Source organism: Mytilus trossulus, chromosome 1 (assembly GCF_036588685.1).
Source record: "Mytilus trossulus isolate FHL-02 chromosome 1, PNRI_Mtr1.1.1.hap1, whole genome shotgun sequence".
In the NCBI taxonomy this organism is placed as follows: Eukaryota; Metazoa; Mollusca; class Bivalvia; order Mytilida; family Mytilidae; genus Mytilus; species Mytilus trossulus.
In genome coordinates this window covers 81427007-81442191 of record NC_086373.1, presented here as the reverse complement: position 1 = coordinate 81442191, position 15185 = coordinate 81427007, and positions in this window count along the sequence as shown.

Below are 15185 nucleotides of genomic sequence, written 5' to 3'. Positions count from 1 at the left end.
ATGGAATAAGTCAGTTGATGATCATGTTCATTGACTTCTTATATCTGTTGCTTAACTAAATTGGTTAGTTATCTAACAAATGAAGCATTTTAAAAATGAAAAATGATTAAAATAATTTGACCTATTCAGACCTTTGATGACAAGAATGTCACAATGTTTTTCTAGATGGTCTACTTACCTTGTCTTACATGCACTATGGTTTAATTGTGGATTATAGTATAACATGGTACCTAATTAGTCCTAATAGGATAGTACATTTTTATGTATTTACATTTGAAATACCAAGCTAATGTATTAAATGTAGTTAGAATCTTATTTGATTTGAAGGGTGTCAACATTGTGCAAGATGAAGAGATGGTTTTGCAGAAGAATACAAATACATGTACTTTCAAATAATGGCTTGTGGGCATGGCTTTGCAATAGTAACTTCATCACAGCTAAAGTTTTCTTCAAATTAAGAGAATGGTGTAACACAAATTCTTGTATTGAACATAAGGCCATATGATATCTTTATATATCAGACCATCTTTACCTAAAATTGGTACATCTTGTCCTTAATACTTTTGACACAAACATTTCTCTCATTGATCAATCTTTTTTCTAGAGCTTAAGGGATAGAATTCCTATATTTTCTTGGCATACTGATTAATAAATATGAAAGTTATTTCATGAAATTATCTTCAAAAAAGATAAAGAATATATCAAAGGCAAAAAGAAAGTAAAATGATAAACATTTACATCATGATAATTTTACGTATATAACTAAATATCTAGCCATTCTTACCCTACAAAATGGGGAGAACAGAAATCCAGGTGCTCCAAAAGGGTAAAAAGTTAAAATAATATTTCAGTTTTATGTCAACTATATATGATATAATATATTTACAGTGATAGTAAGATTAACCTCCTCAGACATTTTTGTGTTTCATTTGACCAAATGGTAAGCTTTGACAATATAAAGATAGGTCAACAATTGTTTAAGGCAAACGATTTACTAAATTTGAAGATTGTAATTGTCTATATAAAAAAAAGATGTCGTCTGTCCTAAAAGTTTCATGCAACTTTGTCCTTATTGTCGAGCCTGCAACTTTTGTTGCAGAGAGCTCGACATAGGGATAGTGATCCGGCAGCGGCGGCGGCTATTTTAGCTCACTTCTTTAAAGCTTTATATTTCAGAAGGTAGAATACCTGGATGCTTCATACTTTGTATATAGATGTCTCATGTTACGAACTTTCCTTCAGTCACATGTCCAATGTCCCTGACCTCATTTTCATGGTTCAGTGACTTCTTGAAAAAAAAGTTAAGATTTTTTGTAATGTTAAATTCTCTCTTATTATAAGTAATTGCGTAACTATATTTGGTATGTGTGTACCTTGCAAGGTCCTCATGCCCGTCAGACAGTTTCCACTTGACCTCGACCTCATTTCATGGATCAGTGAACAAGGTTAAGTTTTGGTGGTCAAGTCCATATCTCAGATACTATAAGCAATAGGTCTTATCCTAGTATATTCGGTGTATGGAAGGACTGTAAGGTGTACATGTCCAACTGGCAGGTGTCATCTGACTTTGACCTCATTTTCATGGTTCAGTGGTTATAGTTAAGTTTTTGTGTTTTGGTCTGTTTTTCTTATACTATATGCAATAGGTCTACTATATTTGGTGTATGGAATGGTTGTAAGGTGTACATGTCTAGGGGGCAGATGTCATCTGACCTTGACCTCATTTTCATGGTTCAATGGTCAAAGTTAAATTTTTACGTTTTGGTCTTTTTATCTCATATTATATGCCAAAGGTCAGCTATATTTGGTGTATGGAAATATATTATGATCTATATGTCAGTCCCGCAGGTTTTATTTGACTATGACCTCAATTTTACAGTTCATTGCACATTGTTAAGTTTTTGTGTTTTGGTCTATTTTTCTTAAACTATAAGTAATAGGTCAACTTTATTTGTTGTATGGAAGCATTGTTAGCTGTACATGTCTGCCTGGCATGGTTCATCTGACTTTGACCTCATTTTCATGGTTCATTGGTCTTTGTTTAGCTATCTTGGTTACTGTTAAGTTTATGTGACAGTTGTAATAAAGCTTTATACTTAGGACTATCAACATAATATCGATGATAAGTAAAGAAGGCGAGACATTTCAGTGTGTGCACTCTTGTTTTATGATTAATTGATTAACATTAATTTTTCATGACTAATTGAGGCTTACAAGTTTTTGGATAAATAAATTAATTGCAATGTACTCTTGACAGTACATGTATAGCAGACTTGGCCTTATTATGGTTTGATGTGTTTAATCTATTGATTAAGAACTTTAGAGTTTGGAATATTCCTTGGGGTTTGTTATTTTTGTTATTTTTGTTTTTTCATTTTACACTCCATTTAAATGGTAAATTGGTCATGTGAAGGTTTTATAATTAGGTCATCAAGTTACTCTGTGCATGAAATTAGGAATAGTCTGATAAGTTTCATGTGACCTTTCCTTATATGTTTTCATGAGTATAATACATTCAGTGAATGTACTGGAATTACGGTATACATGAAAATCTCAGTTTTATACTTATTAATCTCCACAAATCTCCTTGTTATGAATGCTGTATAGCTGGCTCGTCAAGATGTTGGCTCATCAAGATGTCGAAATACAAATAAGCAACAGCAGTTTACCAATATTCAAATCTAATAAATTGATAAGGCAGAGACACATCAATGAAATAAACAGAAACTTTTAAAGTAAAAAGTAAAATCACAAAAATACTGAACTCAGAGGAAAATCTAATGGAAAGTCCATAATCTCATGGCAAAATAATATGACAAAACACATAAAAAACGAATGGACAAGAACTGTTATATTCCTGACTTGGTACAGGCATTTTCAAATGTAGAAAATGGTGTTTTAAACCTGGGTTTTTTTTTGCGCTAATCATCTCACTTTTATCAGTCTCATCAAATTTCGTTATATTTACAATGATGCGTGAACTAGAAATAATGAATAAAATAGTCAAAATATGGATACAGCTTAAGTAACCATTCTGAGAGGAGCGAGGGCAGATGCGTCAATAGGCCTTGAAGTAAGTGTTTTCAGAATGCATCACGGCCCATGCAAATTTAAACTTGGTATGTCACAAATAGATTAGACGACTTATTTGGTATCTGAAGATTTAAGTCCTTTGGTAGTGAGTTGTGATACCAACATATATGATATTGTATAGGTAAACCGGTAAATGATTGATACCTTTAAATATTTGTAGTGTCAATTTCAGGCGTTCTTCCTCATCAGTTTGTTTGGGCAGTTTTTAGATAAAATAACATTTCTCTAAAGACCGCAACTCCTTACTTTCTACAATGAAATATGGCCTTCTGAAATTGGATTTGGTATATTCAACCAGTCAAGTCAATCAGGTGTTGCTTAATCGAAATATCAATAACAAAAAAAATATAGTTTTGGATGCTGACAAATCTTATTTCGTGAACAAACACACGAACAAAAATACATTGAAGATGATATCACCAATATAATGTACTTTTGATTCGACAAATAAAGGCAACAGTAATATATATGAGTATACCGGTGTTCGAAAGGCATAAATCGATTGAGGCAAAAACTAATCCGGGTTACAAACTAAAACCAAGTGAAACACATCAACCATAAGAAGAAAACAAGAAACAAACGACAATGCAACACACATAGAAACGAACTATAAGATAACAGCTGCCATTTTCCTGACTTGGTACATGACATTTTAGGAAAACAATGGTGGGTTGAACCAATTCTTGAAATTTCAGCTGATATAAACTTATAATAGATAGCAGGATCATCAGTGACGCTCGTATGAAAAAAAATGAAAGGTCATATAAAGTACGAAGTTGAAGAGCATTAAGGACCCAAAGTTTCTAAAGGTCTTGCCAAAGTTGGTATTCCAATAGGTACTTATTGTTCACCACTACTGTCCACCTTGTATTTATATGAAGACAATTTTTTTTAAACTCTCAAATTTCAATACAATAGGAAAAACGACATTACAAAGGTCTTCAAGAAGACTTGTTGAGATTGAGACATTCAATTACCCACATCTCATATTACCCAAAGAAATTGAGATTAAGGATATTATCGAAAGTAGAAACTCTGCTTCATATTTGATCTTTCCCTCGATATTGCCACAGATGGACAACTCCAAACTATTGAAGATTAAACTATTAGATATTTAATGTTTTCACTCAGTTTTAGTTTGTTACCCCGATTTTGTTTTTTTGTCCGAGGATTTCTCGACTTATGAGTTTTGAACAGCGGTATACTACTGTTGCCTTTATTTATCTATACCAACAGTGATAATTTATTTTTGCAATTGTTAACTTCCGATTTCTTAGTAACCACATCATCTTCTCTATTGACTGGTGTTTACATATCCTAGTTAATACGGTATTTCGATTTTCTCTATCTCATTTTATTCAAAAACATGGAATTTTACTTCAGCAGTCATCCTTACCTTACCTCTGTATCTTTACCCCCTTCAAAGGAGAACCACACAGTTTCTGTGTGTTGAACAGGTGCATCTCAGTTTCAGATTTTCTGACAAATAAACGATTTCCATCTTTAATTATAAATTTTCCTTCATTAACAACAGTTTTCAAACTTTATCCACATATGGAGTATATATTTCTCATATCATGCGATATTCAATACCTTTCAGCTGCTATCAGATTTTGTAAAACGTTTTTTTTTTTCATGAAAAGGTTGAATAAAAAGAACGAAGACAAAAAAGATTAATATTCAGTGTCTCCTTTAGAAATGATACAGGGTGGTATCTAGTTGACCTTATACAACCGTCCGTAAATCCCGAAATTTGTTTCCGTTCTCTAACTTAACTTAAGTTTGCCTCAACGAAATGTTATGAAACTTAATAAACACAATGCTTATAACCACAAAACGCAGATCAAATTTTAATTTTGGTGGGGTAATTTTACCTTTCGAGAGTGACGCCCCTTTAAAAATGAAAAAAAAAATGTTGAATTTCCGTTTCCATTCTCTAACTTAGTACATAAACCTCAACCAAATGTTATGAAACGGTTACTCTATGCTTATTACCTCAAAAACACAGATTCAGTTTGAATTTAGGTGCCGTCACTTTTATCGTTCTTTTGCTGAATTTTTCGTTTCCGTTCTCTTACTGCTGTTTGAGTTTTTATTTTCCGAGTGTACCACCAGCCCATTAGTCAGCACTTTTATGTTGACATGAAGTATCATTGGTATGGCCTTAATAATAAATTAACATGTGAAAAAAAACCTCTAAATTTCTTAAATACTAAGACTTTTCTTCCTCAGGATCAGATTACCTTAACTGTAATTAGCCAGAATTTTAGGAATTGTTGGTCCTCATTGCTCTTAAATTCAACTTCGTTCCTTTTTTTGGCATTATTAACTTTTTTTTATTCGAGCGTCACTGATACGTCTTTTGTAGACGAAACGCGAGACTGGCGAAAATACAAAATGTAGATCCTGGTACCTATGATGAGTTTATTATGATCTTCAGTGCTGTACAATTTTGTATTTTTTTCGTCACTGGTGAGTCTCGTGTGGACTAGACGCGTTTTTGGCGTATTGAATTTTAAACCTGATGCTTTTTGTTATCTATTAATCATGCTTTTCTTTGTCTAATATGTTCTGCTTTTTATTTGTATTGTAGTCCTGGAATTTTTTGTTTTCATTTCAATGTTATATTTAACTGTGCCATTAAAGTGCGAGGTTTGGCATGCCTTAAAACCAGGTTCAACCCACCACTTTTATTCCCCTTTAAAAGTGTCCTGTACCAAGTCAGGAAGATGGCCATTGTTATAATATTGTTCGTTTCTGTTTTCTCTTTTTTTTGAGATAAGACGTGGCACGGTACTTGTCTATCCCATATTCATATATTTGGTTTTGATGTTATATTTGTTATTCTCGTGGTGTATTGTCTGTTGCTTGGTCCGTTTCTGTGTGCTGTTGCGTTTCGGTGTTGTGTCGTTCTCCTCTTATATTTAATGCGTTTCCCTCAGTTTTGGTTTGTTGCCCCAATTTTGTTTTTTGTCCATGGATTTATGAGTTTTGAACAGCGGTATACTACTGTTGCCTTTATTTATTAACAACCACTGGGACAAAACCATTGCTTGTTTAATTTTCATTTCACCGAGGATTTTTTCAAGTATATACAATACGCAGAATAAACTCTATGCATCCGTAAATCTTTTTTTGGGTTTACCCTCATTAAAAACGCTCGAAGCCATATATTTAAAAGCCAAAAGTTTACCTGATCAGGCAAAGAGCAGTGTGACCAAATTGACTATGAATAAAATAGCAAAAATACATATAAGGTCAAATATGCCGCAGGGAGTTGGAACGTTCTTTTCTTGATAATTCATAAATTTATAAATATATAATTTTTAGGGAAGAAGTCAGTCGAACTGTATCATTTGTAACAAAAAATTCCTCGGAAATCAGTATTTTTGTGATTTTACTTTTTCCTAAATATTTATCCTTAATGCATTTTACTTCGTACTTTATTTAGCTGGTTGACCTTTTATGATTTGAATGTCACTAATGAGTCTTTTGTAGACTAAACCCGTGCCTGCCATACACAAGTTGTATCCTGTAATCCAAGAACAGTTAAATTAAACACGACTCGGTACATAATATAGTTCTTTCAAAGAATGCTTTTTTAAGAAAAGTTTAGATATATAGTTCAAAGAGTAGATTTATCCTCTTTATCACGAGTTGGTTGACCGTTATGGATTAACCGTTTCACAAATGATATTGAATATGTTCCTTACGTCGTAACCACAATCCCACTCCTTTTCATGAATGTGACCTAACGAATTAGACTATATACCGGATTTGTTATCACTACAGCAACACGACGAGTGCCTCATGTGGAGCAGGATCTGTTTACCCTTTCTGGAGATCACCCCTAGTTTTAGGTGGGGTTCATTGTTTATTCTTTAGTTTTCTATGTTGTGTCATGTGTACTATTGTTTGTCTGGGTTTTTTTTTCACTTTTAGACATGGCGGTGTCAGTTTATTTTCGATTTATGAGTTTGACTGTCCCTTTGGTATCTTTTGTCCCTTTTTTAAATGACGTCTTGAATATGATACCAAGTTCTTTTGCTGTCAATTCAAAATAATAAAGATTGCATATGAAATAATAACCTTTTAAGCTTTGTCTGATGACAGAACATCTGCAAGTATATATTAAAAAGTCTTTGAAAATAATGTGTTACAAATAGAACTATACTGACTGATTCTTAACATTTTTTTTCATAGACTTGCTAAAAGGTCGACCAGCGTGCAAACGATTCAATTAACAGAAAACTTTACACTTAGCTAAGTTGTGTTATTTTATTGTGGTCACAAAAATAACTTGAACCTCGATAAACCATATAAGTATGGGGGTTGTTGGCACTTAAAATTGAAATTCAGTTGTTGTTAAATTTTACATTAAATTATAATAAAACAAATAAACAAAAACAAAAGAGGTTTTTGAAAAAGTAATTGTTAAAAAAAATTTAAAGAATATAACACATAAATAAGATTCAGAAAATTGAATACATTTAAAAAAAAAAAAGATAAGTCATTCCAAATCCTGGCTGCTTAATTGAGGTAAATAGGTCCAATATATAAAGTCTTTGATAATAAATAGTTAGTTCAACGTTTTGTTCATTGGTTTTTTAAACGGTCACTTATTCAGGATATAACTCACAAAGCTATATATACTATTCATTCATTTCAACTCGACAGGTGTTTCAAAGATCAAATTAAAGGAATCTGTCGCACTGAAGGTGAATTTTTTGACATGGTTTAGCAAAAGAATTTTATCGTAGACATACCATATATGTTGTTACTAGAAACTAGACCCAGTGACCTGAAGAAAAATGCTGTTCTACAAATTATAGTGATATTAAACATGAACCAACCCCGTTAGTTCAAACCAAAAAAAACAGAGATTTGGAACAAACCAAAATTACAATCAATTCGTTTGTGTTTTTACTGACTTATATTTAAGTTTGGGAGAACATGATTGAATTTTAAAATTGAAATCTAGGTTTGAACTTGTTTAGCAGGAATTGAAAGTTTTCATACAAATTATCGTTATTTAAAAAAATCTTCTTCTTTGTTTTTATTTTTTTTTTCATTTTAGTTCTGATTTAGTACTTACAATATCATTGTACTTGTTTTTTATACGTGTCATTAAAAATTCCAATTTGTACTTGTTTTGATAAGTGTAAATTAAAGTTCCTTTTTGTACTGGTAAATATTGACATTAAAGTTTGTAATCCTGTTGTTGTGGCCATACTATTTTTTCGTAGTTTTTTTGTGGGTATCATTTGTGTATAATAAATTTGGACCTTTTAAAGTTTGTAACTTTTTTCATCTGGAAGTCTTTAAATTTATAGCTCACTTTACATAAAGGGAGTTTCGATGAAGGTAGACATGTTATACTGTTCCCATTCGTTTCAATTGGTTATAGATAAACTCATCATAGATACCAAGACTAAATTTATTATATACGCCAGACGCGTTTCGTCTATAAAAGACTCATCAAAAAAGTTCAAAAGGCCAAATAAATTACGATGTTGGAGAGCATTGAGAACCAAAATTCCTAAAAGTTTTGCCAAATACAGCTAAGGTAATCTATGCCTGAGGTAGAAAAGCCTTAGTATTTCAAAAAATTCAAAAATTGTAAACAGTAAATTTATAAATATAACCATATCAATGACAATTCATGTCAGCACACAAAGTGCTGACTACTGGGCTTGTGATACCCTCGGGGAAATAAATCTTTAACAGCAGTGGCATCGACCCAGTGGTTGTAAATTAACTCATCATTGATACCAGGACTAAATTTAGTATATACGCCAAACGCGCGTTACGTCTGTAAAAGACTCATTGTCAAGCATACCATGTGGCCTTGTTTTTATATAGAAGTTTGATATATTTCAATATCACCAGAAATCTGTTCGTGTCATATATTTGAAATATAAATTCGATTTTAACTCTCTACCGTTCAAGAATGTACAGAATGGCAAGTTATTTAGGATAACTATATCGTAATATTCTGTATAAGACGGAAAATATGTCTTGTAATTCGATTGACATTTTTATAAACTTTTATATAAACGATTATTAAGTTTCAATGGAACATAAATTAAACGAATCTACACAAATGAAGGTTTGTATTCGTTAGGCTTATTGGAACAAAGGTAAAGTTGTAAAAGAAGAAAAATACAATAACATTATCAGTCGAAAAAAGACCGACAATACTTTTGCCAATAGTAGATTGGACATACATTTCTTTACACAATGTCATATGTTTTTTAAAAGGTGAATATAAGTTTGACTTATAACCCGGAGTTACAAATTTAAAACTATAAAACATTGGTAATTGCCGTTGTCGTGAATTTTTCTTTTTTTTTTATGATTTTGTTTTCTTTTTGTTTATTTATTTTGGTCAAGATAAAAAAATTGCTTTATAAAATTTGCCAAACCGACTTTATTTAACACATCACGCAAACATTCCAGATGAAGTCAGAAATTTCCATCACACGTATATTAACACAATTTTTATAAGCATATATGTTCATTTTATGAAAGACAATTTTAATGGACTATAAATGACTTTTAATGGACAAGTCCATGAGACTCCAAAGATCAAGGATATGTGACGACGTTTCTATCCCTCCTACATATATATTGACGTCGTAGGCTGATATCAATTTAAAAGTCTGCATTTACAAGTTTCAACACATCAACTCTGGTTACTTGAAGAGAAAACAAACAAAAAATATGAAGTTTCAAAGAAAGATGAAAAAAGACAGATATAGATATAGGAAGATGTGGTGTGAGTTGTATAGATTTAATAGATGCCATAACAGCACAGAAATACAAACTAGCGAGAATCATTATAGAAGGTGGAGCAGATATAAACTGGAATGTTAACGGTGTTACTCCTATAATGGAAGCATGTCTGCTTCCAAATAACAACGAACTGAAATATCAGCTTATCATACTGTTGTTGTCTTATGGTAGTAATTTAGTCCTTCGAGACAATCTTGGACACACAACACTACACTATGCTTACATGGGTAGTTGTCAGAAGAAAGTAATTGAACTGTTACAGGAACAACGACGACGAAAAGCTTAGTAATTCTGAACATTTGTCATTACATATGAATCCATTTATTTCATACAATATGTTAATAATGTCCTCTGTGTAACAAAAATTAATGCACAAATGGAGGCAACAGAAGTATACCGCTGTTCAAAAGTCATGCATCGCGTGAGGGAAAACAAATCCGAGTTACAAACTAAAACCGAGGGAAACACATCAACTTTACGGTGAAAACAACGAAACAACTCCAGAGAAATACACAAATAAACAATACAGTTATACATTTAGACATGGTAATAGTTATCAAAGGTTATCACTAGACTTATGATTGAATACAAGTACACCAGACTAATTAGTGACGCTCAGATTAAAATAGTCAGAAAGCCAAACAAGTATATAGAAAAAGAGCATTGATGACCCAAAATTCCAATTGCCTTTCTTTTATTTCCAGAAACAAATTTAGGGTATCATATTTTTCAAACAACCTATCTTACCATTAAAGACAAAACAGCACATTGCAATCAGAGAAATAAAAACAAAACACTATCAAATGAACTCAGTCACTCAGTCACTGGACATTTGACATTTGACATTTGATTAGTAAACTTATATTGTCCAAGAGTTGCTTATTATTAGGTATATTGTGTAAAGATAATGTTTTGTGCATTTTCTGCTTAAATTTTGTCTTAATTGTTGTTCAATTAAATATAGTTTGCCATTGGTTTTGTATATGTATCTCTATATTCAGAAAGCAAAATCAAATGTTTGAAACCAGCCGACTCGAAATTACAGTTTGTGGGATGTTTTGCTCTTCATATTTTAAAATCAGGATGTTTTAACGTCTTATTCGAAGCAAAGCAACAAACTGATATAGATAAGAACTAAAAACTAAAAAACAATTTCATTTTAAAAGAAAAAAGAAAATATTAGTTTTGATTCAAATACTTTGCCTTTTTAAGGGGATTCAGAAAGGCTTCTTGTTAGAAAAAGAATTTTCCAACAAATTGCAATGTAAGCATTGATTGTTGTTGTAACAGTCTTATTCAAAAATTCTATGAACCGGAAAACAAATCAATGTTAGTACAACGTTATTACTTAAACATTTTATAGGATTCTGTTTCCCGGATTTAAAAAAAATATTAAGATTCAATATTGAGATCTTTGACTTGGGATTTACTCTAAAACTGGTTTCAAAGCCCAACTGTGAACCTGTAATTTCATTTCGCAAACACTTTCTATTTAATTTGAAAAAGAACATATTAGACCAATCTTAATTTACTAGGATTGTCAGTTCACCTATCGAAGGTCAGTGGTTTTCTTCGGGCATTCCGACTTCCTCTACCAATAAAGACTGGTCGCCACGAAATAGCCTAAATGCGGTGCTTAAAAGGGGCGTTAAAACATCAATATCAAAAATCAGAACCTATTAGATTTTGCGCTTACTTCTAAACTCGAACTTCTGAGGTCAACTTTCCTTGCGTGAGTTGGCATTTGTTTTTAATGGAAGTTCATAGAAAAATTCTATAATTGTACCAAACTATCAGTTATGTTTGAAACATGTTTATGTTAAAATTAAACGTTACCTTTTCTTCTTCATCATATGTGTACGTATAATGATAAAATTCTTAATCAATGGCAAACGATTTAGGGAAAGAAAATCCCTTATTTAAATGATATCGCGCTGAATAAAAGAAAGAATGGTATAATTGTCTTGAAAATTATACCAACAATTCGAGATGAGTAATGCATTCACTTGTACAGGTCAAGGAAAGTCTTCAGGATAGATGACATTAATGCCATATGGTTACCATTACAATGGTCCGATAAAACACGATTTCATGCACACATTGGAGTTTGTATTCTGAGGTGTCATTTTATTAGTGTTTACAAAACTTTGAAATATTTGAAATATTAAAGCTTTTCTACCTCAGGAATAGATTACCTTAGCTGTATTTGGCAAAACTTTTAGGAATATTTGTTTTCAATGCTTTTCAACTACGTACTTTATTTGGCTTTTTAACATTATTTCTCGTGCGTCACTGAATCTTTTTTAGACGAAACGCGCGTCTTGCGTAAATATAAAATTAAATCAAAGGATTTATGATGCGTTTTTTTACAACTTCTGGGTCGATGTAATTGAGAATGATTTTTTCATTCCCCGAGGGTATCACCAGCCCAGTTGTCGGCACTTCTGTGTTGACAGGAACACAAATATAGTCCCTAGTGTTGACAGTGGGTTACTTGCCATTAATTTTTATACCCCTTCCAAATTTATTTCTCCATGTTCAATGCCTCAAATTGTAAGTAGGGGGATGAAATTACACTGTAAAAAAATTTGGGTCTAGAATTTTAAAGGAAAGTAGTGATTTGGTCCAGCTGAAAAAGGTTGAAAATGAGCACTTCGGAAGCTGTCAAAAGATTTCAAGACGCCCTAAACATAAAATTGTCCATATTTTGAGTTAGAGGCGATGAAGTTTTCTATAAATTTGATATAATTTGTCCCAAAAGTAGTACAACACACTGTAAAAGTTTCTTTGAGAAAGCGCAGGTGGGATTTTTATATTTTCATTTATGTTCTAAAAGAAATGCACTACGAATTAATTGTGTTCTCGGACCACCTGTTTACAAAACTTTTTTTTTTTTTAAATACTTAGGCTTTTAAACAAGGAATTGATAACCTTGGATGCATTTCGCATTTTAATCAAAGTTTTGGTCCTCAATGCTCTTCAACTTTATTTGAGCTTTTTAACATATTCTTATTAAAACGTCACTGATGAGTCTTTTGTAGACCAGACGCGCGTCTGGCGTAAATATATAATTTAAATCTTTGTATTTATGATGAGGTTATTTGTTTATTTCTTGTAGCGCCATCATGTTCATTTCTTGTAGTCTCAAGTATTATCACTTGTAGTATCATATTGTATTTTTGTTGTTGTCTTTTAATATTAATTTCGTGATATAAGTAGGAGGTTGTTTAAATATATTAAAATATATTGTTTGGTGGTCTGCACTCTTTATTTCTCTTGTGTCATGAAGATTTTATGTTATGTCTATTTTGATGAACAAGTCCTGAAGTCAAATACAGAACTTAGATTCCTGTCTGAGCTTTAAACTTCAGTATGAGGAATAAATTGCCCTACAATACGCTGGCAAGTATATGTGGAGCGAGTGTTCTCCACGAGGGGATAATACTTAGCATCTTATCTGCAACCGAGTTGTACTATAAAATGGTGAATGTGTCAAAGAGACAAAAACCTTACAATAGAGCAGACAACAGCCGAAGGTCGCCAATGGGTTTCTGGGTGTGGCCAGTGTGGTACTAGAGTAACAGGCATTGGAGTTATATGAACTGACACTGAAATAAAGTGATAAAATGTGTCCCCGAAATTGTAGGAAATGAATGGAATTCCGATAAAAAAAATTATAACATCTGGTTTGATATTCTACTCTTCGCACCAACAGTGTTTGTTTTGTGACATGTGTTTGATTAAAACAAATAACTGTGCCTCCTGGTAAGATACCAGTTGGAACTTCAAAATGTCAAATGCTTGTGAAATTGACCACAATATGCAACAAGTGGTCTGTATGTGTCAAATAAATTTATCATTGATGTCTAACATTAACAACTATAAAGTGACAGCTGGAAAGGCTTCTTGTGTATACAATACTAATATAACAATAAATCCTGAAGCCTTCTTATTATCGGTAATTAATGTCTGTTCAGTAGACAAATGTTTACTTTGAGACAGTACTCTCAAATCGTATTTTCTTTTAATTCGACCTGTTGATACTGTTTATAATGCTTTTTTGTTATTTTATATTAATATGGAACTATATACCAGCTTTGATTATTTGGAATATCTTCTAATTTTCACTTACTACATTTGTATAAATTTCAAGATTTACTTGTATTATTAAAACGTTTTTTTTTTTGCAAAAGTGATAATTTTCGAAGGGTTAAATATTTCGCAGCGGTGTCCTGCCATGGCTTTGTTTGGACTTGTTTGTTTGCTTTTTGGCCTTGAATGTTTGTCCCTAATATTTTATTAATAGTACATTTACATTCAGATATCGCAGATCAAATTTATTCGTTCATAGTGTATTAATTTACGTTTTTTGATTGAGTTAAGCCTGCCAATTGATATTTTATCGTGTGTTTTTCTTTGTTGTGATGTAATGCTATTGTTTCAGAAAAAGGGAGAAGGTTTGGTACCATTAAAACGTTTAATCCCGCTGCAAATGTTTGCACCTGTCCTAAGTCAGAAGTTGTCGTTTGTTTATGTAATTTATACGTGTTTCTCGCTTCTCGTTTTTTTATATGAATTAGACCGTTGGTTTTCCCGTTTGAATGGTTTTACACTAGTAATTGTGAGGCACTTTATAGCTTGTTGTTCGGTGTGAGCCAAGGCTCCATGTTGAAGACCGTACATTGACCTATAATGGTTTACTTTTTTTAAATTGTTATTTGGATGGAGAGTTGTCTCATTGGTTCTAACACCACATCTTCCTATATCTATGGACCCCTTCTTGTGAGTCTGATGCAGACAAAACCGGCGTCTGGATGACAAAAGGATAAGCCTGGTATTAACAGAATGATAGGAAAAACATCACGAAGACACATATAGACTTATTAAGACACTGCTGGCTTGGGTGTTGAAAAATATGAATTTGGTGGATTGTATATGTGATATATATCGCAGAGACGGTTGGTCGCATTCAGTTTCAATTAATGATATTAAGAATATGTGAAATAATTCAAGTCAAATTATTGAACCAGCAGTGAGTCTAAGGTGTAAATGTAAAGTATCAAACTGTAAATATATATACAAATGTACAATATTAGGTCAATGTTAGAAAAATATAAAACTTATCTGTATTCGGCACAAAACTGGAGAAGGGCTTGATAGAACCTCGCCCTTTTTCAGTTTCTCATACAAAAAAGTTTATATTTTTGTGACATTAACGTAATATTGTTTTTATTATGCAACTTAAATCAATTCATTGGTAGCTTTTTAAATCGTTACACAAATGTAAAACTTATGTT